We start from the raw sequence: 25,457 nt of genomic DNA, 5'->3' as shown, positions 1-25,457 counted from the left end.
ATGAGAGGTGTGTAGTAGGAACACTGAAATGTCTTAGAATGAGAGGTGTGTAGTAGGAACACTGAAATGTCTTAGAATGAGAGGTGTGTAGTAGGAACACTGAAATGTCTTAGAATGAGAGGTGTAGTAGGAACACTGAAATGTCTTAGAATGAGAGGTGTGTAGTAGGAACACTGAAATGTCTTAGAATGAGAGGTGTGTAGTAGGAACACTGAAATGTCTTAGAATGAGAGGTGTGTAGTAGGAACACTGAAATGTCTTAGAATGAGAGGTGTGTAGTAGGAACACTGAAATGTCTTAGAATGAGAGGTGTAGGGAACACTGAAATGTCTTAGAAACAGGTGAGAAATGTCTTAGAATGAGAGGTGTGTAGTAGGAACACTGAAATGTCTTAGAATGAGAGGTGTGTAGTAGGAACACTGAAATGTCTTAGAATGAGAGGTGTGTAGTAGGAACACTGAAATGTCTTAGAATGAGAGGTGTGTAGTAGGAACACTGAAATGTCTTAGAATGAGAGGTGTGTAGTAGGAACACTGAAATGTCTTAGAATGAGAGGTGTGTAGTAGGAACACTGAAATGTCTTAGAATGAGAGGTGTGTAGTAGGAACACTGAAATGTCTTAGAATGAGAGGTGTGTAGTAGGAACACTGAAATGTCTTAGAATGAGAGTAGGAACACTGTGTCTTAGTAGGAACACTGAAATGTCTTAGAATGAGAGGTGTGTAGTAGGAACACTGAAATGTCTTAGAATGAGAGGTGTGTAGTAGGAACACTGAAATGTCTTAGAATGAGAGGTGTGTAGTAGGAACACTGAAATGTCTTAGAATGAGAGGTGTGTCTTAGAATAGAGAGGTGTGTAGTAGGAACACTGAAATGTCTTAGAATGAGAGGTGTGTAGTAGGAACACTGAAATGTCTTAGAATGAGAGGTGTGTAGTAGGAACACTGAAATGTCTTAGAATGAGAGGTGTAGTAGGAACACTGAAATGTCTTAGAATGAGAGGTGTGTAGTAGGAACACTGAAATGTCTTAGAATGAGAGGTGTGTAGTAGGAACACTGAAATGTCTTAGAATGACTGAGAATGAGAGGTGTGTAGTAGGAACACTGAACTGTCTTAGAATGAGAGGTGTAGGGAACACTGAAATGTCTTAGAATGAGAGGTGTGTAGTAGGAACACTGTGTCTTAGAATGAGAGGTGTGTAGTAGGAACACTGAAATGTCTTAGAATGAGAGGTGTGTAGTAGGAACACTGAAATGTCTTAGAATGAGAGGTGTGTAGTAGGAACACTGAAATGTCTTAGAATGAGAGGTGTGTAGTAGGAACACTGAACTGTCTTAGAATGAGAGGTGTTAGTAGGAACACTGAAATGTCTTAGAATGAGAGGTGTGTAGGAACACTGAAATGTCTTAGAATGAGAGGTGTGTAGTAGGAACACTGAACTGTCTTAGAATGAGAGGTGTGTAGTAGGAACACTGAACTGTCTTAGAATGAGAGGTGTAGTAGGAACACTGAAATGTCTTAGAATGAGAGGTGTGTAGTAGGAACACTGAAATGTCTTAGAATGAGAGGTGTGTAGTAGGAACACTGAACTGTCTTAGAATGAGAGGTGTGTAGTAGGAACACTGAAATGTCTTAGAATGAGAGGTGTGTAGTAGGAACACTGAACTGTCTTAGAATGAGAGGTGTAGTAGGAACACTGAAATGTCTTAGAATGAGAGGTGTGTAGTAGGAACACTGAAATGTCTTAGAATGAGAGGTGTGTAGTAGGAACACTGAAATGTCTTAGAATGAGAGGTGTGTAGTAGGAACACTGAAATGTCTTAGAATGAGAGGTGTGTAGTAGGAACACTGAAATGTCTTAGAATGAGAGGTGTGTAGTAGGAACACTGAAATGAGAGGTCTTAGAATGAGAGGTGTGTAGTAGGAACACTGAAATGTCTTAGAATGAGAGGTGTAGGAACACTGAAATGTCTTAGAATGAGAGGTGTGTAGTAGGAACACTGAAATGTCTTAGAATGAGAGGTGTAGTAGGAACACTGAACTGTCTTAGAATGAGAGGTGTGTAGTAGGAACACTGAAATGTCTTAGAATGAGAGGTGTGTAGTAGGAACACTGAAATGTCTTAGAATGAGAGGTGTGTAGTAGGAACACTGAACTGTCTTAGAATGAGAGGTGTGTAGTAGGAACACTGAAATGTCTTAGAATGAGAGGTGTGTAGTAGGAACACTGAAATGTCTTAGAATGAGAGGTGTGTAGTAGGAACACTGAAATGTCTTAGAATGAGAGGTGTGTAGTAGGAACACTGAACTGTCTTAGAATGAGAGGTGTAGTAGGAACACTGAACTGTCTTAGAATGAGAGGTGTGTAGTAGGAACACTGAAATGTCTTAGAATGAGAGTCTTAGAATGTGTAGTAGGAACACTGAACTGTCTTAGAATGAGAGGTGTGTAGTAGGAACACTGAAATGTCTTAGAATGAGAGGTGTGTAGTAGGAACACTGAAATGTCTTAGAATGAGAGGTGTGTAGTAGGAACACTGAACTGTCTTAGAATGAGAGGTGTGTAGTAGGAACACTGAACTGTCTTAGAATGAGAGGTGTGTAGTAGGAACACTGAGAATGAGAGGTGTGTAGTAGGAACACTGAAATCTTAGAATGAGAGGTGTGTAGTAGGAACACTGAAATGTCTTAGAATGAGAGGTGTGTAGTAGGAACACTGAAATGTCTTAGAATGAGAGGTGTGTAGTAGGAACACTGAAATGTCTTAGAATGAGAGGTGTGTAGTAGGAACACTGAACTGTCTTAGAATGAGAGGTGTGTAGTAGGAACACTGAAATGTCTTAGAATGAGAGGTGTGTAGTAGGAACACTGAAATGTCTTAGAATGAGAGGTGTGTAGTAGGAACACTGAACTGTCTTAGAATGAGAGGTGTGTAGTAGGAACACTGAAATGTCTTAGAATGAGAGGTGTGTAGTAGGAACACTGAACTGTCTTAGAATGAGAGGTGTGTAGTAGGAACACTGAACTGTCTTAGAATGAGAGGTGTGTAGTAGGAACACTGAAATGTCTTAGAATGAGAGGTGTGTAGTAGGAACACTGAACTGTCTTAGAATGAGAGGTGTGTAGTAGGAACACTGAAATGTCTTAGAATGAGAGGTGTGTAGTAGGAACACTGAAATGTCTTAGAATGAGAGGTGTGTAGTAGGAACACTGAAATGTCTTAGAATGAGAGGTGTGTAGTAGGAACACTGAAATGTCTTAGAATGAGAGGTGTGTAGTAGGAACACTGAAAGAATGAGAGGTGTGTAGTAGGAACACTGAAATGTCTTAGAATGAGAGGTGTGTAGTAGGAACACTGAAATGTCTTAGAATGAGAGGTGTGTAGTAGGAACACTGAAATGTCTTAGAATGAGAGGTGTGTAGTAGGAACACTGAAATGTCTTAGAATGAGAGGTGTAGGAACACTGAAATGTCTTAGAATGAGAGGTGTGTAGTAGGAACACTGAAATGTCTTAGAATGAGAGGTGTGTAGTAGGAACACTGAAATGTCTTAGAATGAGAGGTGTGTAGTAGGAACACTGAAATGTCTTAGAATGAGAGGTGTGGAACACTGAAATGTCTTAGGAACACTGAACTGTCTTAGAATGTCTTGAGAGGTGTGTAGTAGGAACACTGAAATGTCTTAGAATGAGAGGTAGTGTAGTAGGAACACTGAAATGTCTTAGAATGAGAGGTGTGTAGTAGGAACACTGAAATGTCTTAGAATGAGAGGTGTGTAGTAGGAACACTGAAATGTCTTAGAATGAGAGGTGTGTAGTAGGAACACTGAAATGTCTTAGAATGAGAGGTGTGTAGTAGGAACACTGAAATGTCTTAGAATGAGAGGTGTGTAGTAGGAACACTGAAATGTCTTAGAATGAGAGGTGTGTAGTAGGAACACTGAAATGTCTTAGAATGAGAGGTGTGTAGTAGGAACACTGAAATGTCTTAGAATGAGAGGTGTGTAGTAGGAACACTGAAATGTCTTAGAATGAGAGGTGTGTAGTAGGAACACTGAACTGTCTTAGAATGAGAGGTGTGTAGTAGGAACACTGAAATGTCTTAGAATGAGAGGTGTGTAGGAACACTGAAATGTCTTAGAATGAGAGGTGTGTAGTAGGAACACTGAAATGTCTTAGAATGAGAGGTGTGTAGTAGGAACACTGAAATGTCTTAGAATGAGAGGTGTGTAGTAGGAACACTGAAATGTCTTAGAATGAGAGGTGTGTAGTAGGAACACTGAAATGTCTTAGAATGAGAGGTGTGTAGTAGGAGAAATGTCTTAGAATGAGAGGTGTGTAGTAGGAACACTGAAATGTCTTAGAATGAGAGGTGTGTAGTAGGAACACTGAAATGTCTTAGAATGAGAGGTGTGTAGTAGGAACACTGAAATGTCTTAGAATGAGAGGTGTGTAGTAGGAACACTGAAATGTCTTAGAATGAGAGGTGTGTAGTAGGAACACTGAAATGTCTTAGAATGAGAGGTGTGTAGTAGGAACACTGAAATGTCTTAGAATGAGAGGTGTGTAGTAGGAACACTGAAATGTCTTAGAATGAGAGGTGTGTAGTAGGAACACTGAAATGTCTTAGAATGAGAGGTGTGTAGTAGGAACACTGAAATGTCTTAGAATGAGAGGTGTGTAGTAGGAACACTGAAATGTCTTAGAATGAGAGGTGTGTAGTAGGAACACTGAAAGAATGAGAGGTGTGTAGTAGGAACACTGAACTGTCTTAGAATGAGAGGTGTGTAGTAGGAACACTGAACTGTCTTAGAATGAGAGGTGTGTAGTAGGAACACTGAAATGTCTTAGAATGAGAGGTGTAGGAACACTGAGTAGAACACTGAAATGTCTTAGAATGAGAGGTGTGTAGTAGGAACACTGAACTGTCTTAGAATGAGAGGTGTGTAGTAGGAACACTGAACTGTCTTAGAATGAGAGGTGTGTAGTAGGAACACTGAAATGTCTTAGAATGAGAGGTGTGTAGGAACACTGAACTGTCTTAGAATGAGAGGTGTGTAGTAGGAACACTGAACTGTCTTAGAATGAGAGGTGTGTAGTAGGAACACTGAACTGTCTTAGAATGAGAGGTGTGTAGTAGGAACACTGAACTGTCTTAGAATGAGAGTGTGTAGTAGGAACACTGAAATGTCTTAGAATGAGAGGTGTGTAGTAGGAACACTGAAATGTCTTAGAATGAGAGGTGTGTAGTAGGAACACTGAAATGTCTTAGAATGAGAGGTGTGTAGTAGGAACACTGAAATGTCTTAGAATGAGAGGTGTGTAGTAGGAACACTGAACTGTCTTAGAATGAGAGGTGTGTAGTAGGAACACTGAAATGTCTTAGAATGAGAGGTGTGTAGTAGGAACACTGAAATGTCTTAGAATGAGAGGTGTGTAGTAGGAACACTGAAATGTCTTAGAATGAGAGGTGTGTAGTAGGAACACTGAAATGTCTTAGAATGAGAGGTGTGTAGTAGGAACACTGAACTGTCTTAGAATGAGAGGTGTGTAGTAGGAACACTGAAATGTCTTAGAATGAGAGGTGTGTAGTAGGAACACTGAACTGTCTTAGAATGAGAGGTGTGTAGTAGGAACACTGAACTAGAATGAGAGGTGTGTAGTAGGAACACTGAACTGTCTTAGAATGAGAGGTGTGTAGTAGGAACACTGAAATAGTGAGAGGTGTGTAGTACACTGAACTGTCTTAGAATGAGAGGTGTGTAGTAGGAACACTGAAATGTCTTAGAATGAGAGGTGTGTAGTAGGAACACTGAAATGTCTTAGAATGAGAGGTGTAGTAACACTGAACTGTCTTAGGAGACACTGAAATGTCTTAGAATGAGAGGTGTGTAGTAGGAACACTGAACTGAAATCTTAGAATGAGAGGTGTGTAGTAGGAACACTGAAATGTCTTAGAATGAGAGGTGTGTAGTAGGAACACTGAAATGTCTTAGAATGAGAGGTGTGTAGTAGGAACACTGAAATGTCTTAGAATGAGAGGTGTGTAGTAGGAACACTGAACTGTCTTAGAATGAGAGGTGTGTAGTAGGAACACTGAAATGTCTTAGAATGAGAGGTGTGTAGTAGGAACACTGAACTGTCTTAGAATGAGAGGTGTGTAGTAGGAACACTGAACTGTCTTAGAATGAGAGGTGTGTAGTAGGAACACTGAAATGTCTTAGAATGAGAGGTGTGTAGTAGGAACACTGAAATGTCTTAGAATGAGAGGTGTGTAGTAGGAACACTGAAATGTCTTAGAATGAGAGTGTAGTAGGAACACTGAAATGTCTTAGAATGAGAGGTGTGTAGTAGGAACACTGAAATGTCTTAGAATGAGAGGTGTGTAGTAGGAACACTGAAATGTCTTAGAATGAGAGGTGTGTAGTAGGAACACTGAACTGTCTTAGAATGAGAGGTGTGTAGTAGGAACACTGAACTGTCTTAGAATGAGAGGTGTGTAGTAGGAACACTGAAATGTCTTAGAATGAGAGGTGTGTAGTAGGAACACTGAAATGTCTTAGAATGAGAGGTGTGTAGTAGGAACACTGAACTGTCTTAGAATGAGAGGTGTGTAGTAGGAACACTGAACTGTCTTAGAATGAGAGGTGTGTAGTAGGAACACTGAAATGTCTTAGAATAGAGGTGTGTAGTAGGAACACTGAACTGTCTTAGAATGAGAGGTGTGTAGTAGGAACACTGAAATGTCTTAGAATGAGAGGTGTGTAGTAGGAACACTGAAATGTCTTAGAATGAGAGGTGTGTAGTAGGAACACTGAAATGTCTTAGAATGAGAGGTGTGTAGTAGGAACACTGAAATGTCTTAGAATGAGAGGTGTGTAGTAGGAACACTGAAATGTCTTAGAATGAGAGGTGTGTAGTAGGAACACTGAAATGTCTTAGAATGAGAGGTGTGTAGTAGGAACTGAAATGTCTGAATGAGAGGTGTCTGAAATGTCTTAGAATGAGAGGTGTGTAGTAGGAACACTGAAATGTCTTAGAATGAGAGGTGTGTAGTAGGAACACTGAAATGTCTTAGAATGAGAGAGTGTGTAGTAGGAACACTGAAATGTCTTAGAATGAGAGGTGTGTAGTAGGAACACTGAACTGTCTTAGAATGAGAGGTGTGTAGTAGGAACACTGAACTGTCTTAGAATGAGAGGTGTGTAGTAGGAACACTGAACTGTCTTAGAATGAGAGGTGTGTAGTAGGAACACTGAACTGTCTTAGAATGAGAGGTGTGTAGTAGGAACACTGAACTGTCTTAGAATGAGAGGTGTGTAGTAGGAACACTGAACTGTCTTAGAATGAGAGGTGTGTAGTAGGAACACTGAACTGTCTTAGAATGAGAGGTGTGTAGTAGGAACACTGAACTGTCTTAGAATGAGAGGTGTGTAGTAGGAACACTGAACTGTCTTAGAATGAGAGGGTGTGTAGTAGGAACACTGAAATGTCTTAGAATGAGAGGTGTGTAGTAGGAACACTGAAATGTCTTAGAATGAGAGGTGTAGTAGGAACACTGAAATGTCTTAGAATGAGAGGTGTGTAGTAGGAACACTGAAATGTCTGTCTTAGAATGAGAGGTGTGTAGTAGGAACACTGAAATGTCTTAGAATGAGAGGTGTGTAGTAGGAACACTGAACTGTCTTAGAATGAGAGGGAACACTGTGTAGTAGGAACACTGAACTGTCTTAGAATGAGAGGTGTGTAGTAGGAACACTGAACTGTCTTAGAATGAGAGGTGTGTAGTAGGAACACTGAACTGTCTTAGAATGAGAGGTGTGTGTAGGAACACTGAGGAATGAGAGGTGTGTAGTAGGAACACTGAACTGTCTTAGAATGAGAGGTGTGTAGTAGGAACACTGAACTGTCTTAGAATGAGAGGTGTGTAGTAGGAACACTGAACTGTCTTAGAATGAGAGGTGTGTAGTAGGAACACTGAACTGTCTTAGAATGAGAGGGTGTGTAGTAGGAACACTGAAATGTCTTAGAATGAGAGGTGTAGTAGGAACACTGAACTGTCTTAGAATGAGAGGTGTGTAGTAGGAACACTGAACTGTCTTAGAATGAGAGGTGTGTAGTAGGAACACTGAACTGTCTTAGAATGAGAGGTGTGTAGTAGGAACACTGAAATGTCTTAGAATGAGAGGTGTGTAGTAGGAACACTGAACTGTCTTAGAATGAGAGGTGTGTAGTAGGAACACTGAACTGTCTTAGAATGAGAGGTGTGTAGTAGGAACACTGAAATGTCTTAGAATGAGAGGTGTGTAGTAGGAACACTGAAATGTCTTAGAATGAGAGGTGTGTAGTAGGAACACTGAACTGTCTTAGAATGAGAGGTGTGTAGTAGGAACACTGAACTGTCTTAGAATGAGAGGTGTGTAGTAGGAACACTGAAATGTCTTAGAATGAGAGGTGTGTAGTAGGAACACTGAAATGTCTTAGAATGAGAGGTGTGTAGTAGGAACACTGAAATGTCTTAGAATGAGAGGTGTGTAGTAGGAACACTGAAATGTCTTAGAATGAGAGGTGTGTAGTAGGTGTGTAGTAGGAACAGAATGAGAGGTGTGTAGTAGGAACACTGAACTGTCTTAGAATGAGAGGTGTGTAGTAGGAACACTGAACTGTCTTAGAATGAGAGGTGTGTAGTAGGAACACTGAAATGTCTTAGAATGAGAGGTGTGTAGTAGGAACACTGAACTGTCTTAGAATGAGAGGTGTGTAGTAGGAACACTGAACTGTCTTAGAATGAGAGGTGTGTAGTAGGAACACTGAACTGTCTTAGAATGAGAGGTGTGTAGTAGGAACACTGAAATGTCTTAGAATGAGAGGTGTGTAGTAGGAACACTGAACTGTCTTAGAATGAGAGGTAGTAGGAACACTGAACTGTCTTAGAATGAGAGGTGTGTAGTAGGAACACTGAACTGTCTTAGAATGAGAGGTGTGTAGTAGGAACACTGAACTGTCTTAGAATGAGAGGTGTGTAGTAGGAACACTGAAATGTCTTAGAATGAGAGGTGTGTAGTAGGAACACTGAAATGTCTTAGAATGAGAGGTGTGTGAAATGTCTTAGAATGAGAGGTGTGTAGTAGGAACACTGAAATGTCTTAGAATGAGAGGTGTGTAGTAGGAACACTGAAATGTCTTAGAATGAGAGGTGTGTAGTAGGAACACTGAAATGTCTTAGAATGAGAGGTGTGTAGTAGGAACACTGAACTGTCTTAGAATGAGAGGTGTGTAGTAGGAACACTGAAATGTCTTAGAATGAGAGGTGTGTAGTAGGAACACTGAACTGTCTTAGAATGAGAGGTGTGTAGTAGGAACACTGAACTGTCTTAGAATGAGAGGTGTGTAGTAGGAACACTGAACTGTCTTAGAATGAGAGGTGTGTAGTAGGAACACTGAACTGTCTTAGAATGAGAGGTGTGTAGTAGGAACACTGAAATGTCTTAGAATGAGAGGTGTGTAGTAGGAACACTGAAATGTCTTAGAATGAGAGGTGTGTAGTAGGAACACTGAACTGTCTTAGAATGAGAGGTGTGTAGTAGGAACACTGAACTGTCTTAGAATGAGAGGTGTGTAGTAGGAACACTGAAATGTCTTAGAATGAGAGGTGTGTAGTAGGAACACTGAAATGTCTTAGAATGAGAGGTGTGTAGTAGGAACACTGAAATGTCTTAGAATGAGAGGTGTGTAGTAGGAACACTGAAATGTCTTAGAATGAGAGGTGTGTAGTAGGAACACTGAACTGTCTTAGAATGAGAGGTGTGTAGTAGGAACACTGAACTGTCTTAGAATGAGAGGTGTGTAGTAGGAACACTGAACTGTCTTAGAATGAGAGGTGTGTAGTAGGAACACTGAACTGTCTTAGAATGAGAGGTGTAGTAGGAACACTGAACTGTCTTAGAATGAGAGGTGTGTAGTAGGAACACTGAACTGTCTTAGAATGAGAGGTGTGTAGTAGGAACACTGAAATGTCTTAGAATGAGAGGTGTGTAGTAGGAACACTGAACTGTCTTAGAATGAGAGGTGTGTAGTAGGAACACTGAACTGTCTTAGAATGAGAGGTGTGTAGTAGGAACACTGAACTGTCTTAGAATGAGAGGTGTGTAGTAGGAACACTGAAATGTCTTAGAATGAGAGGTGTGTGAATGAGTAGGAACACTGAACTGTCTTAGAATGAGAGGTGTGTAGTAGGAACACTGAAATGTCTTAGAATGAGAGGTGTGTAGTAGGAACACTGAAATGTCTTAGAATGAGAGGTGTGTAGTAGGAACACTGAACTGTCTTAGAATGAGAGGTGTGTAGTAGGAACACTGAAATGTCTTAGAATGAGAGGTGTGTAGTAGGAACACTGAACTGTCTTAGAATGAGAGGTGTGTAGTAAATGGAACACTGAACTGTCTTAGAATGAGAGGTGTGTAGTAGGAACACTGAAATGTCTTAGAATGAGAGGTGTGTAGTAGGAACACTGAAATGTCTTAGAATGAGAGGTGTGTAGTAGGAACACTGAACTGTCTTAGAATGAGAGGTGTGTAGTAGGAACACTGAACTGTCTTAGAATGAGAGGTGTGTGTAGTAGGAACACTGAACTGTCTTAGAATGAGAGGTGTGTAGTAGGAACACTGAACTGTCTTAGAATGAGAGGTGTGTAGTAGGAACACTGAACTGTCTTAGAATGAGAGGTGTGTAGTAGGAACACTGAAATGTCTTAGAATGAGAGGTGTGTAGTAGGAACACTGAACTGTCTTAGAATGAGAGGTGTGTAGTAGGAACACTGAACTGTCTTAGAATGAGAGGTGTGTAGTAGGAACACTGAACTGTCTTAGAATGAGAGGTGTGTAGTAGGAACACTGAAATGTCTTAGAATGAGAGGTGTGTAGTAGGAACACTGAAATGTCTTAGAATGAGAGGTGTGTAGTAGGAACACTGAACTGTCTTAGAATGAGAGGTGTGTAGTAGGAACACTGAACTGTCTTAGAATGAGAGGTGTGTAGTAGGAACACTGAAATGTCTTAGAATGAGAGGTGTGTAGAGGAACACTGAACTGTCTTAGAATGAGAGGTGTAGTAGGAACACTGAACTGTCTTAGAATGAGAGGTGTGTAGTAGGAACACTGAAATGTCTTAGAATGAGAGGTGTGTAGTAGGAACACTGAACTGTCTTAGAATGAGAGGTGTGTAGTAGGAACACTGAACTGTCTTAGAATGAGAGGTGTGTAGTAGGAACACTGAAATGTCTTAGAATGAGAGGTGTAGTAGGAACACTGAACTGTCTTAGAATGAGAGGTGTGTAGTAGGAACACTGAACTGTCTTAGAATGAGAGGTGTGTAGTAGGAACACTGAAATGTCTTAGAATGAGAGGTGTGTAGTAGGAACACTGAAATGTCTTAGAATGAGAGGTGTGTAGTAGGAACACTGAACTGTCTTAGAATGAGAGGTGTGTGTAGTAGGAACACTGAACTGTCTTAGAATGAGAGGTGTGTAGTAGGAACACTGAACTGTCTTAGAATGAGAGGTGTGTAGTAGGAACACTGAACTGTCTTAGAATGAGAGGTGTGTAGTAGGAACACTGAAATGTCTTAGAATGAGAGGTGTGTAGTAGGAACACTGAAATGTCTTAGAATGAGGAGGTGTGTAGTAGGAACACTGAACTGTCTTAGAATGAGAGGTGTGTAGTAGGAACACTGAACTGTCTTAGAATGAGGTGTGTAGTAGGAACACTGAACTGTCTTAGAATGAGAGGTGTGTAGTAGGAACACTGAAATGTCTTAGAATGAGAGGTGTGTAGTAGGAACACTGAAATGTCTTAGAATGAGAGGTGTGTAGTAGGAACACTGAAATGTCTTAGAATGAGAGGTGTGTAGTAGGAACACTGAACTGTCTTAATGTCTTAGAATGAGAGGTGTGTAGTAGGAACACTGAAATGTCTTAGAATGGAGAGGTGTGTAGTAGGAACACTGAAATGTCTTAGAATGAGAGTTGTAGTAGGAACACTGAACTGTCTTAGAATGAGAGGTGTGTAGTAGGAACACTGAACTGTCTTAGAATGAGAGGTGTGTAGTAGGAACACTGAACTGTCTTAGAATGAGAGGTGTGTAGTAGGAACACTGAAATGTCTTAGAATGAGAGGTGTGTAGTAGGAACACTGAACTGTCTTAGAATGAGAGGTGTGTAGTAGAACACTGAACTGTCTTAGAATGAGAGGTGTGTAGTAGGAACACTGAACTGTCTTAGAATGAGAGGTGTAGTAGGAACACTGAACTGTCTTAGAATGAGAGGTGTGTAGTAGGGAACACTGAAATGTCTTAGAATGAGAGGTGTGTAGTAGGAACACTGAAATGTCTTAGAATGAGAGGTGTGTAGTAGGAACACTGAACTGTCTTAGAATGAGAGGTGTGTAGTAGGAACACTGAAATGTCTTAGAATGAGAGGTGTGTAGTAGGAACACTGAACTGTCTTAGAATGAGAGGTGTGTAGTAGGAACACTGAACTGTCTTAGAATGAAGGTGTGTAGTAGGAACACTGAAATGTCTTAGAATGAGAGGTGTGTAGTAGGAACACTGAACTGTCTTAGAATGAGAGGTGTGTAGTAGGAACACTGAACTGTCTTAGAATGAGAGGTGTGTAGTAGGAACACTGAACTGTCTTAGAATGAGAGGTGTGAATGAGAGGTGTGTAGTAGGAACACTGAACTGTCTTAGAATGAGAGGTGTGTAGTAGGAACACTGAACTGTCTTAGAATGAGAGGTGTGTAGTAGGAACACTGAAATGTCTTAGAATGAGAGGTGTGTAGTAGGAACACTGAACTGTCTTAGAATGAGAGGTGTGTAGTAGGAACACTGAACTGTCTTAGAATGAGAGGTGTGTAGTAGGAACACTGAACTGTCTTAGAATGAGAGGTGTGTAGTAGGAACACTGAAATGTCTTAGAATGAGAGGTGTGTAGTAGGAACACTGAACTGTCTTAGAATGAGAGGTGTGTAGTAGGAACACTGAACTGTCTTAGAATGAGAGGTGTGTAGGAACACTGAAATGTCTTAGAATGAGAGTGTGTAGTAGGAACACTGAAATGTCTTAGAATGAGAGGTGTGTAGTAGGAACACTGAAATGTCTTAGAATGAGAGGTGTGTAGTAGGAACACTGAAATGTCTTAGAATGAGAGTGTGTAGTAGGAACACTGAACTGTCTTAGAATGAGAGGTGTGTAGTAGGAACACTGAACAATCTTAGAATGAGAGGTGTGTAGTAGGAACACTGAAATGTCTTAGAACAGAGAGTGTGTAGTAGGAACACTGAAAATGTCTTAGAATGAGAGGTGCAGTAGGAACACTGAAATGTCTTAGAATGAGAGGTGTAGCAGGAACACTGAACTGTCTTAGAATGAGAGGTGTAGTGCACTGAACTGTCTTAGAATGAGAGGTGTGTAGTGAACTGTCTTAGAATGAGAGGTGTGTAGTAGGAACACTGAAATGTCTTAGAATGAGAGGTGTGTAGTAGGAACACTGAAATGTCTTAGAATGAGAGGTGTGTAGGAACACTGAGTCTTAGAATGAGAGGTGTGTAGTAGGAACACTGAACTGTCTTAGAATGAGAGGTGTGTAGTAGGAACACTGAAATGTCTTAGAATGAGAGGTGTGTAGTAGGAACACTGAAATGTCTTAGAATGAGAGGTGTGTAGTAGGAACACTGAAATGTCTTAGAATGAGAGGTGTGTAGTAGGAACACTGAACTGTCTTAGAATGAGAGGTGTGTAGTAGGAACACTGAACTGTCTTAGAATGAGAGGTGTGTAGTAGGAACACTGAACTGTCTTAGAATGAGAGGTGTGTAGTAGGAACACTGAACTGTCTTAGAATGAGAGGTGTGTAGTAGGAACACTGAACTGTCTTAGAATGAGAGGTGTGTAGTAGGAACACTGAAATGTCTTAGAATGAGAGTGAGAGGAACACTGTGTAGAATGAGGAACACTGAAATGTCTTAGAATGAGAGGTGTGTAGTAGGAACACTGAAATGTCTTAGAATGAGAGGTGTGTAGTAGGAACACTGAACTGTCTTAGAATGAGAGGTGTGTAGTAGGAACACTGAAATGTCTTAGAATGAGAGGTGTGTAGTAGGAACACTGAACTGTCTTAGAATGAGAGGTGTGTAGTAGGAACACTGAACTGTCTTAGAATGAGAGGTGTGTAGTAGGAACACTGAACTGTCTTAGAATAGAAGTGTGCAGTGGGAAACACTTACTAGACTGTCTTAGAATAAAGAGGTGTGTAGTAGGAACACTGAAATGTCTTAGAATGAAGAGGTGTGTAGTAGGAACACTGAACTGTCTTACAATGAGAGGTGTGTAGTAGGAACACTGAAATGTCTTAGAATGAGAGGTGTGTAGTAGGAACACTGAACTGTCTTACAATGAGAGGTGTGTAGTAGGAACACTGAAATGTCTTAGAATGAGAGGTGTGTAGTAGGAACACTGAACTGTCTTACAGATGTGTAGTGGGAACACTGAAATGTCTTAGAATGAGAGGTGTGTAGTAGGAACACTGAACTGTCTTAGAATGAGAGGTGTGTAGTAGGAACACTGAACTGTCTTAGAATGAGAGGGAGGTGTGTAGTAAGGAACACTGAAATGTCTTAGAATGAGAGGTGTGTAGTAGGAACACTGAAATGTCTTAGAATGAGAGGTGTGTAGTAGGAACACTGAACTGTCTTAGAATGAGAGGTGTGTAGTAGGAACACTGAAATGTCTTAGAATGAGAGGTGTGTAGTAGGAACACTGAACTGTCTTAGAATGAGAGGTGTGTAGTAGGAACACTGAACTGTCTTAGAATGAGAGGTGTGTAGTAGGAACACTGAAATGTCTTAGAATGAGAGGTGTGTAGTAGGAACACTGAAATGTCTTAGAATGAGAGGTGTGTAGTAGGAACACTGAACTGTCTTAGAATGAGAGGTGTGTAGTAGGAACACTGAAATGTCTTAGAATGAGAGGTGTGTAGTAGGAACACTGAAATGTCTTAGAATGAGAGGTGTGTAGTAGGAACACTGAAATGTCTTAGAATGAGAGGTGTGTAGTAGGAACACTGAACTGTCTTAGAATGAGAGGTGTGTAGTAGGAACACTGAACTGTCTTAGAATGAGAGGTGTGTAGTAGGAACACTGAAATGTCTTAGAATGAGAGGTGTGTAGTAGGAACACTGAACTGTCTTAGAATGAGAGGTGTGTAGTAGAAACTGAACTGTCTTAGAATGAGAGGTGTGTAGTAGGAACACTGAACTGTCTTAGAATGAGAGGTGTGTAGTAGGAACACTGAACTGTCTTAGAATGAGAGGTGTGTAGTAGGAACACTGAAATGTCTTAGAATGAGAGGTGTGTAGTAGGAACACTGAAATGTCTTAGAATGAGAGGTGTGTAGTAGGAACACTGAAATGTCTTAGAATGAGAGGTGTGTAGTAGGAACACTGAACTGTCTTAGAATGAGAGGTGTGTAGTAGGAACACTGAAATGTCTTAGAATGAGAGGTGTGTAGTAGGAACACTGAAATGTCTTAGAATGAGAGGTGTGTAGTAGGAACACTGAAATGTCTTAGAATGAGAGGTGTAATGTAGTAGGAACACTGAACTGTCTTAGAATGAGAGGTGTGTAGTAGGAACACTGAACTGTCTTAGAATGAGAGGTGTGTAGTAGGAACACTGAAATGTCTTAGAATGAGAGGTGTGTAGTAGGAACACTGAAATGTCTTAGAATGAGAGGTGTGTAGTAGGAACACTGAACTGTCTTAGAATGAGAGGTGTGTAGTAGGAACACTGAAATGTCTTAGAATGAGAGGTGTGTAGTAGAACACTGAAATGTCTTAGAATGAGAGGTGTGTAGTAGGAACACTGAACTGTCTTAGAATGAGAGGTGTGTAGTAGGAACACTGAAATGTCTTAGAATGAGAGGTGTGTAGTAGGAACACTGAAATGTCTTAGAATGAGAGAGGTGTGTAGTAGGAACACTGAACTGTCTTAGAATGAGAGAGGTGTGTAGTAGGAACACTGAACTGTCTTAGAATGAGAGGTGTGTAGTAGGAACACTGAAATGTCTTAGAATGAGAGGTGTGTAGTAGGAACACTGAACTGTCTTAGAATGAGAGGAGGTGTGTAGTAGGAACACTGAAATGTCTTAGAATGAGAGGTGTGTAGTAGGAACACTGAACTGTCTTAGAATGAGAGGTGTGTAGTAGGAACACTGAAAATGTCTTAGAATGAGAGGTGTGTAGTAGGAACACTGAACTGTCTTAGAATGAGAGAAGGTGTGTAGTAGGAACACTGAAATGTCTTATAATGAGAAGGTGTGTAGTAGGAACACTGAAATGTCTTAGAATGAGAGGTGTGTAGTAGGAACACTGAACACTGTCTTAGAATGAGAGGTGTGTAGTAGGAACACTGAAATGTCTTAGAATGAGAGGTGTGTAGTAGGAACACTGAAATGTCTTAGAATGAGAGGTGTGTAGTAGGAACACTGAACTGTCTTAGAATGAGAGGTGTGTAGTAGGAACACTGAACTGTCTTAGAATGAGAGGTGTGTAGTAGGAACACTGAACTGTCTTAGAATGAGAGGTGTGTAGTAGGAACACTGAAATGTCTTAGAATGAGAGGTGTGTAGTAGGAACACTGAAATGTCTTAGAATGAGAGGTGTGTAGTAGGAACACTGAACTGTCTTAGAGAGGTGTGTAGTAGGAACACTGAACTGTCTTAGAATGAGGGGTGTGTAGTAGGAGAACTGTCTTAGAGATGAGGAGGTGTGTAGTAGGAACACCTGAACTGTCTTACAATGAGAGAGTGTGTAGTAGGAACACTGAACTGTCTTAGAATGAGGGGTGTGTAGTAGGAACACTTGAACTGTCTTAGAATGAGAGGTAAGTAGTAAATACATTGAAATGTCTTAGAATGAGAGGTGTGTAGTAGGAACACTGAAATGTCTTAGAATGAGAGGTGTGTAGTAGGAACACTGAACCTGTCTTAGAATGAGAGGTGTGTAGTAGGAACACTGAACTGTCTTAGAATGAGAGTGTGTGGTAGAAACACTGAACTGTCTTAGAATGAGAGGTGTGTAGTAGGAACACTGAAAATGTCTTAGAATGAGGAGGTGTGTAGTAGGAACACTGAACTGTCTTAGAATGAGGAGGTGTGTAGTAGAAACACTGAACTGTCTTAGAATGATGAGAGGTGTGTAGTAGGAACACTGAAATGTCTTAGAATGAGAGGTGTGTAGTAGGAACACTGAACTGTCTTAGAATGAGAGGTGTGTAGTAGGAACACTGAAATGTCTTAGAATGAGGAGGTGTGTAGTAGGAACACTGAAATGTCTTAGAATGAGAGGTGTGTAGTAGGAACACTGAAATGTATCTTAGAATGAGGAGAGGTGTGTAGTAGGAACACTGAAATGTCTTAGAATAAGAGGTGTGTAGTAGGAACACTGAACTGTCTTAGAATGAGAGGTGTGTAGTAGGAACAATGAATGTCTTAGAATGAGAGGTGTGTAGTAGGAACACTGAAATGTCTTAGAAAGAGGTGTGTAGTAGGAACACTGAAACTGTCTTAGAATGAGAGGGTGTGTAGTAGGAACACTGAAATGTCTTAGAATGAGAGGTGTGTAGTAGGAACACTGAAATGTCTTAGAATGAGAGGTGTGTAGTAGGAACACTGAACTGTCTTAGAATGAGAGGTGTGTAGTAGGAACACTGAAATGTCTTAGAATGAGAGGTGTGTAGTAAACACTGAAATGTCTTAGAATGAGAGGTGTGTAGTAGGAACACTTTGAGAAATGTCTTAGAATGAGAGGTGTGTAGTAGGAGACACTGAACTGTCTTAGAATGAGAGGTGTGTAGTAGGAACACTGAAATGTCTTAGAATGAGAGGTGTGTCTGTAGTAGGAACACTGAAACTGTCTTAGAATGAGAGGTGTGTAGTAGGAACACTGAACTGTCTTAGAATGAGAGGTGTAGTAGGAACACTGAACTGTCTTAGAATAAAAGGAATGTGTGTAGTAGAACACTGAACATCTCTTAAATGAGAGGTGTGTAAAGGAACACTGAAATGTCTTAGAATGAGAGGTGTGTAGTAGGAACACTGAACTGTCTTAGAATGAGAGGTGTGTAGTAGGAACACTGAAATGTCTTAGAATGAGAGGTGTGTAAGTAGGAACACTGAAATGTCTTAGAATGAGAGGTGTGTAGTAGGAACACTGAAATGTCTTATAATGAGAAGTGTGTAGTAGGAACACTGAACTGTCTTAGAATGAGGAGGTGTGTAGTAGAACACTGAAATGTCTTAGAATGAGAGGTGTGTAGTAGGAACACTGAAATGTCTTAGAATGAGAGGTGTGTAGTAGGAACACTGAAATGTCTTAGAATGAGAGGTGTGTAGTAGGAACACTGAAATGTCTTAGAATGAGGAAGGTGTGTAGTAGGAACACTGAAATGTCTTAGAATGAGAGAGGTGTAGTAGAACACTGAAATGTCTTAGAATGAGAGGTGTGTAGTAGGAACACTGAACTTCAATGTCTTAGAATGAGAGGTGTGTAGTAGGAACACTGGGAATATGTCTTAGAATGAGAGGTGTGTAGTAGGAACACTGAAATGTCTTAGAATGAGAGGTGTGTAGTAGGAACACTGAAATGTCTTAGAATGGAAGAGTGTGTAGTAGGAACACTGAAACTGTCTTAGAATGAGAGGTGTGTAGTAGGAGACACTGAAATGTCTTAGAATGAGAGAGGTGTGTAGTAGGAACACTGAAACTGTCTTAGAATGAGAGGTGTGTAGTAGGAACACTGAAATGTCTTAGAGAGGAGAGGTGTAGTAGGAACACTGAAATGTCTTAGAATGAGAGGTGTGTAGGGAACACTGAAATGTCTTAGAATGAGAGAGGTGTAGTAGGAACACTGAAATGTCTTAGAATGAGAGAGGTGTGTAGTAGGAACACTGAACTGTCTTAGAATGAGAGGTGTGTAGTAGGAACACTGAAATGTCTTAGAATGAGAGGTGTGTAGTAGGAACACTGAAATGTCTTAGAATGAGAGGTGTGTAGTAGGAACACTGAAATGTCTTAGAATGAGAGGTGTGTAGTAGGAACACTGAAATGTCTTAGAATGAGAGGTGTGTAGTAGGAACACTGAAATGTCTTAGAATGAGAGGTGTGTAGTAGGAACACTGAAATGTCTTAGAATGAGAGGTGTGTAGTAGGAACACTGAAATGTCTTAGAATGAGAGGTGTGTAGTAGGAACACTGAACTGTCTTAGAATGAGAGGTGTGTAGTAGGAACACTGAAATGTCTTAAGAATGAGGAGGTGTGTAGTAGGAACACTGAAATGTCTTAGAATGAGAGGTGTGTAGTAGGAACACTGAAATGTCTTAGAATGAGAGGTGTGTAGTAGGAACACTGAAGTATGTCTTAGAATGAGAGGTGTGTAGTAGGAACACTGAAATGTCTTAGAATGAGGAAGTGTGTAGTAGGAACACTGAACTGTCTTAGAAATGAGAGAGGTGCATAGTAGGAACACTGAAATGTCTTAGAATGAGAGGCAAAAGTGGTGAACACCTGATCTCTTAGAATGAGAGGTGTGTAGTAGGAACACTGAAATGTCTTAGAATGAGAGGTGTGTAGTAGGAACACTGAAACCGTCTTAGAATGAGAGGTGTGTGTAGTAGGAACACTGAAATGTCTTAGAATGAGAGGTGTGTAGGAACACTAAATGTCTTAGAACACTGAACTATGTCTTAGAATGAGAGGTGTGTAGTAGGAACACTGAAATGTCTTAGAAATGAATGAGGTGTGTAGTAGGAACACTGAAATATCTTAGAAGATCTTAGAGGAACACTGAAGCTATCTTTGAATGGAGGTGTGTAGTAGGAACCTGGAACTGTCTTAGAAATGTGGTGTGTAGTAGGACACTGAAATGTCTTAGAATGAGAGGTGTGTAGTAGGAACACTGAATGTCTTAGAATGTCTTAGAATGAGAGAGGTGTGTAGTAGGAACACTGAAAATGTCTGTCTTAGAATGAGAGGTGTGTAGTAGGAACACTGAAATGTCTTAGAATGAGAGGTGTGTAGTAGGAACACTGAAATGTCTTAGAATGAGAGAGGTGTGTAGTAGGAACACTGAACTGTCTTAGAATGAGAGGTGTGTAGTAGGAACACTGAACTGTCTTAGAATGAGAGGAGAGGAGTGTGTAGTAGGAACACTGAAATGTCTTAGAATGAGAGGTGTGTAGTAGGAACACTGAAATGTCTTAGAATGAGAGGTGTGAAATGTCTTAGTAGGAACACTGAACTGTCTTAGAATGAGAGAGGTGTGTGTAAGTAGAATGAACACTAGGGAACACTGAAATGTCTTAGAATGAGAGGTGTGTAGGAACACTGAGTAGGAACACTGAACTGTCTTAGAATGAGAGGTGTGTAGTAGGAACACTGAACTGTCTTAGAATGAGAGGTGTGTAGGAACACTAAATGTCTTAGAATGAGAGTGTAGTAGGAACACTGAAATGTCTTAGAATGAGAGGTGTAGTAGGCACTGAAATGTCTTAGAATGAGAGGTGTGTAGTAGGAACACTGAACTGTCTTAGAATGAGAGGTGTGTAGTAGGAACACTGAACTGTCTTAGAATGAGAGGGAGGCGTAGTAGGAACACTGAAAATGTCTTAGAAATGAGAGGTGTGTAGTAGGAACACTGGAAATGTCTTAGAATGAAGGTGCGTGTAGTAGGAACACTGAACATGTCTTAGAATGAGAGGTGTAGTAGTGAACACTGAACTGTCTTAGAATGAGAGGTGTGTAGGCAGGAACACTGAAATGTCTTAGAATGAGAGGGTTGTGTAGGTAGGAACACTGAACTGTCTTAGAATGAGAGGGTGTGTAGTAGGAACACTGAAATGTCTTAGAATGAGAGGTGTGTAGGAACACTGAACTGTCTTAGAACACTGAAATGTCTTAGAATGAGAGGTGTGTAGTAGGAACACTGAACTGTCTTAGAATGAGAGGTGTAGTAGGAACACTGTGTAGTAGGAACACTGAAATGTCTTAGAATGAGGAGGTGTGTAGTAGGAACACTGAAATGTCTTAGAATGAGAGGTGTGTAGTAGGAACACTGAAAAATGTCTTAGAATGAGAGGTGTGTAGTAGGAGAGGTGTACACTGAAATGTCTTAGAATGAGAGTAGGAACACACTGTGTAGTAGGAACACTGAAATGTCTTAGAATGAGAGAGGTGAAATGTAGAATGAGAGAAGTAGGAACACTGAACATGTCTTAGAATGAGAGGTGTGTAGTAGGAACACTGAAATGTCTTAGAATGAGAGGTGTGTAGTAGGAACACTGAAATGTCTTAGAAATGAGAGAGGTGTGTAGTAGGAGTACACTGAAATGTCTTAGAATGAGAGAGGTGTGTAGTAGGAACACTGAACTGTCTTAGAATGAGAGGTGTGTAGCAGGAACACTGAACTGTCTTAGAATGAGAGAGGTGTGTAGTAGGAACACTGAACTGTCTTAGAATGAGAGGTGTGTAGTAGGAACACTGAACTGTCTTAGAATGAGAGGTGTGTAGTAGGAACACTGAAATGTCTTAGAATGAGAGGTGAAGTAGGAACACTGAAATGTCTTAGAATGAGGAGGTGTAGTAGGAACACTGAAATGTCTTAGAATGAGAGGTGTGTAGTAGGAACACTGAAATGTCTTAGAATGAGAGGTGTGTGTAGGAACACTGAAATGTCTTAGAATGAGAGGTGTGTAGTAGGAACACTGAAATGTCTTAGAATGAGAGGTGTGTAGTAGGAACACTGAAATGTCTGAGAATGAGAGGTGTGTAGCAGGAACACTGGAAAGATGTCTTAGAATGAGAGGTGTGTAGTAGGAACACTGAAACCAAATCTTAGAATGAGAGGGTGTAGTAGGAACACTGAAATGTCTTAGAGAATGAGGTGTGTAGCAGGAACACTGAAAATGTCTTAGAATGAGAGGTGTGTAGTAGGAACACTGAACTGAGAATGAGAGAGGTGTGTAGTAGGAACACTGAACTGTCTTAGAATGTAGTGGTTAGAATGAAATGTCTTAGAATGAGAGGTGTGTAGTAGGAACACTGAAATGTCTTAGAATGAGAGGTGTGTAGTAGGAACACTGAACTGTCTTAGAATGAGAGGTGTGTAGTAGGAACACTGAAACTGTCTTAGAATGAGAGGTGTGTAGTAGGAACACTGAACTGTCTTAGAATGAGAGGTGGTGTGAAATGTCTTAGTAGGAACACTGAAATGTCTTAGAATGAGAGGTAGTAGGAACACTAGTAGGAACACTGAAATGTCTTAGAATGAGAGGTGTGTAGCAGGAACACTGAACTGTCTTAGAATGAGAGGTGTGTAGTAGGAACACTGAACTGTCTTAGAATGAGAGGAGGTGTGTAGTAGGAACACTGAAATGTCTTAGAATGAGAGGTGTGTAGTAGGAACACTGAAATGTCTTAGAATGAGAGGTGTGTAGTAGGAACACTGAACTGTCTTAGAATGAGAGGTGTGTAGTAGGAACACTGAACTGTGTCTTAGAAATGAGAGGTAGTGAAATGTCTTAGAATGAGGAACACTGAAATGTCTTAGAATGAGAGGTGTGTAGTAGGAACACTGAACTGTCTTAGAATGAGAGGTGGTGTGTAGTAGGAACACTGAAATGTCTTAGAATGAGAGGTGTGTAGTAGGAACACTGAAATGTCTTAGAATGAGAGGTGTGTAGTAGGAACACTGAACTGTCTTAGAATGAGAGGTGTGTAGTAGGAACACTGAAATGTCTTAGAATGAGAGGTGTGTAGTAGGAACACTGAACTGTCTTAGAATGAGAGGTGTGTGTGAGAATGAGGTAGTAGGAACACTGAAATGTCTTAGAATGAGAGGTGTGTAGTAGGACACTGAACTGTCTTAGAATGAGAGGTGTGTAGGAACACTGAAATGTCTTAGAATGAGAGGTGTGTAGTAGGAACACTGAAATGTCTTAGAATGAGAGGTGTGTAGTAGGAACACTGAACTGTCTTAAATGAGGGATGTGTGAGTAGGAACACTGTCTTAGAATGAGAGGTGTGTAGTAGGAACACTGAACTGTCTTAGAATGAGAGGTGTGTAGTAGGAACACTGAAATGTCTTAGAATGAGAGAGGTGTGTAGTAGGAACACTGAAATGTCTTAGAATGAGAGGTGTGTAGTAGGAACACTGAACTGTCTTAGAATGAGAGGTGTGTAGTAGGAACACTGAAATGTCTTAGAATGAGAGGGTGTGTAGTAACTGGAACACTGAAACATGTCTTAGAATGAGAGGTGTGTAGTAGGAACACTGAACTGTCTTAGAATGAGAGGTGTGTAGTAGGAACACTGAAATGTCTTAGAATGAGAGGGAGTGTGTAGTAGGAACACTGAAATGTCTTAGAATGAGAGGTGTGTAGTAGGAACACTGAACTGTCTTAGAATGAGAGTGTGTGTAGTAGGAACACTGAAACTGTCTTAGAATGAGAGGTGTGTAGTAGGAACACTGAAATGTCTTAGAATGAGAGTGTGTAGTAGGAACACTGAAATGTCTTAGAATGAGAGGTGTGTAGTAGGAACACTGAAATGTCTTAGAATGAGAGGTGTGTAGTAGGAACACTGTGTCTTAGAATGAGAGGTGTGTAGTAGGAACACTGAACTGTCTTAGAATGTGTAGGAAGGAACAGGTGTGTCTTAGAATGAGAGAGGTGTGTAGGAACACTGAAATGTCTTAGAATGAGAGGTGTGTAGTAGGAACACTGAAATGTCTTAGAATGAGAGGTGTGTAGTAGGAACACTGAAATGTCTTAGAATGAGAGGTGTGTAGTAGGAACACTGAAATGTCTTAGAATGAGAGGGTGTGTAGTAGGAACACTGAAATGTCTTAGAATGAGAGGTGTGTAGTAGGAACACTGAACTGTCTTAGAATGAGAGGTGTGTAGTAGGAACACTGAAATGTCTTAGAATGAGAGGTGTGTAGTAGGAACACTGAAATGTCTTAGAATGAGAGGTGTGTAGTAGGAACACTGAAATGTCTTAGAATGAGAGGTGTGTAGTAGGAACACTGAACTGTCTTAGAATGAGAGGTGTGTAGTAGGAACACTGAAATGTCTTAGAATGAGAGGTGTGTAGTAGGAACACTGAAATGTCTTAGAATGAGAGAGTGTGTAGTAGGAACACTGAAATGTCTTAGAATGAGAGGTGTGTAGTAGGAACACTGAAATGTCTTAGAATGAGAGGTGTGTGAGTAGGAACACTGAAATGTCTTAGAATGAGAGGTGTGTAGTAAAGAACACTGAAATGTCTTAGAATGAGAGAGGTGTGTAGTAGGAACACTGAAATGTCTTAGAATGAGAGGTGTGTAGTAGGAACACTGAACTGTCTTAGAATGAGAGGTGTGTAGTAGGAACACTGAAATGTCTTAGAATGAGAGGTGTGTAGTAGGAACACTGAAATGTCTTAGAATGAGAGGTGTGTAGTAGGAACACTGAAATGTCTTAGAATGAGAGGTGTGTGAAGTAGGAACACTGAAACATGTCTTAGAATGAGAGGTGTGTAGTAGGAACACTGAAATGTCTTAGAATGAGAGGTGTGTAGTAGGAACACTGAACTGTCTTAGAATGAGAGGTGTGTAGTAGGAACACTGAACTGTCTTAGAATGAGAGGTGTGTAGTAGGAACACTGAACTGTCTTAGAATGAGGAGGTGTGTAGTAGGAACACTGAAATGTCTTAGAATGAGAGGTGTGTAAATGTAGGAACACTGAACTGTCTTAGAATGAGAGGAAGGTGTGTAGTAGGAACACTGAACTGTCTTAGAATGAGAGGTGTGTAGTAGGAACACTGAACTGTCTTAGAATGAGAGGTGTGTAGTAGGAACACTGAACTGTCTTAGAATGAGAGGTGTGTAGTAGGAACACTGAAATGTCTTAGAATGAGAGGTGTGTAGTAGGAACACTGAAATGTCTTAGAATGAGAGAGTGTGTAGTAGGAACACTGAAATGTCTTAGAATGAGAGAGGTGTGTAGTAGGAACACTGAAATGTCTTAGAATGAGAGGTGTGTAGTAGGAACACTGAAATGTCTTAGAATGAGAGGTGTGTAGTAGGAACACTGAAATGTCTTAGAAATGAGGAGGTGTGTAGTAGGAACACTGAAATGTCTTAGAATGAGAGGTGTGTAGTAGGAACACTGAAATGTCTTAGAATGAGAGGGTGTGTAGTAGGAACACTGAAATGTCTTAGAATGAGAGGTGTGTAGTAAAGAACACTGAAATGTCTTAGAATGAGAGGTGTGTAGTAGGAACACTGAAATGTCTTAGAATGAGAGGTGTGTAGTAGGAACACTGAACTGTCTTAGAATGAGAGGTGTGTAGTAGGAACACTGAAATGTCTTAGA

This window comes from Tachypleus tridentatus, chromosome 4, assembly GCF_004210375.1.
Source record: "Tachypleus tridentatus isolate NWPU-2018 chromosome 4, ASM421037v1, whole genome shotgun sequence".
Taxonomy (NCBI): Eukaryota; Metazoa; Arthropoda; class Merostomata; order Xiphosura; family Limulidae; genus Tachypleus; species Tachypleus tridentatus.
The sequence above is the reverse complement of the archived record's forward strand: the minus strand, read 5'-3'. Positions refer to the sequence as shown.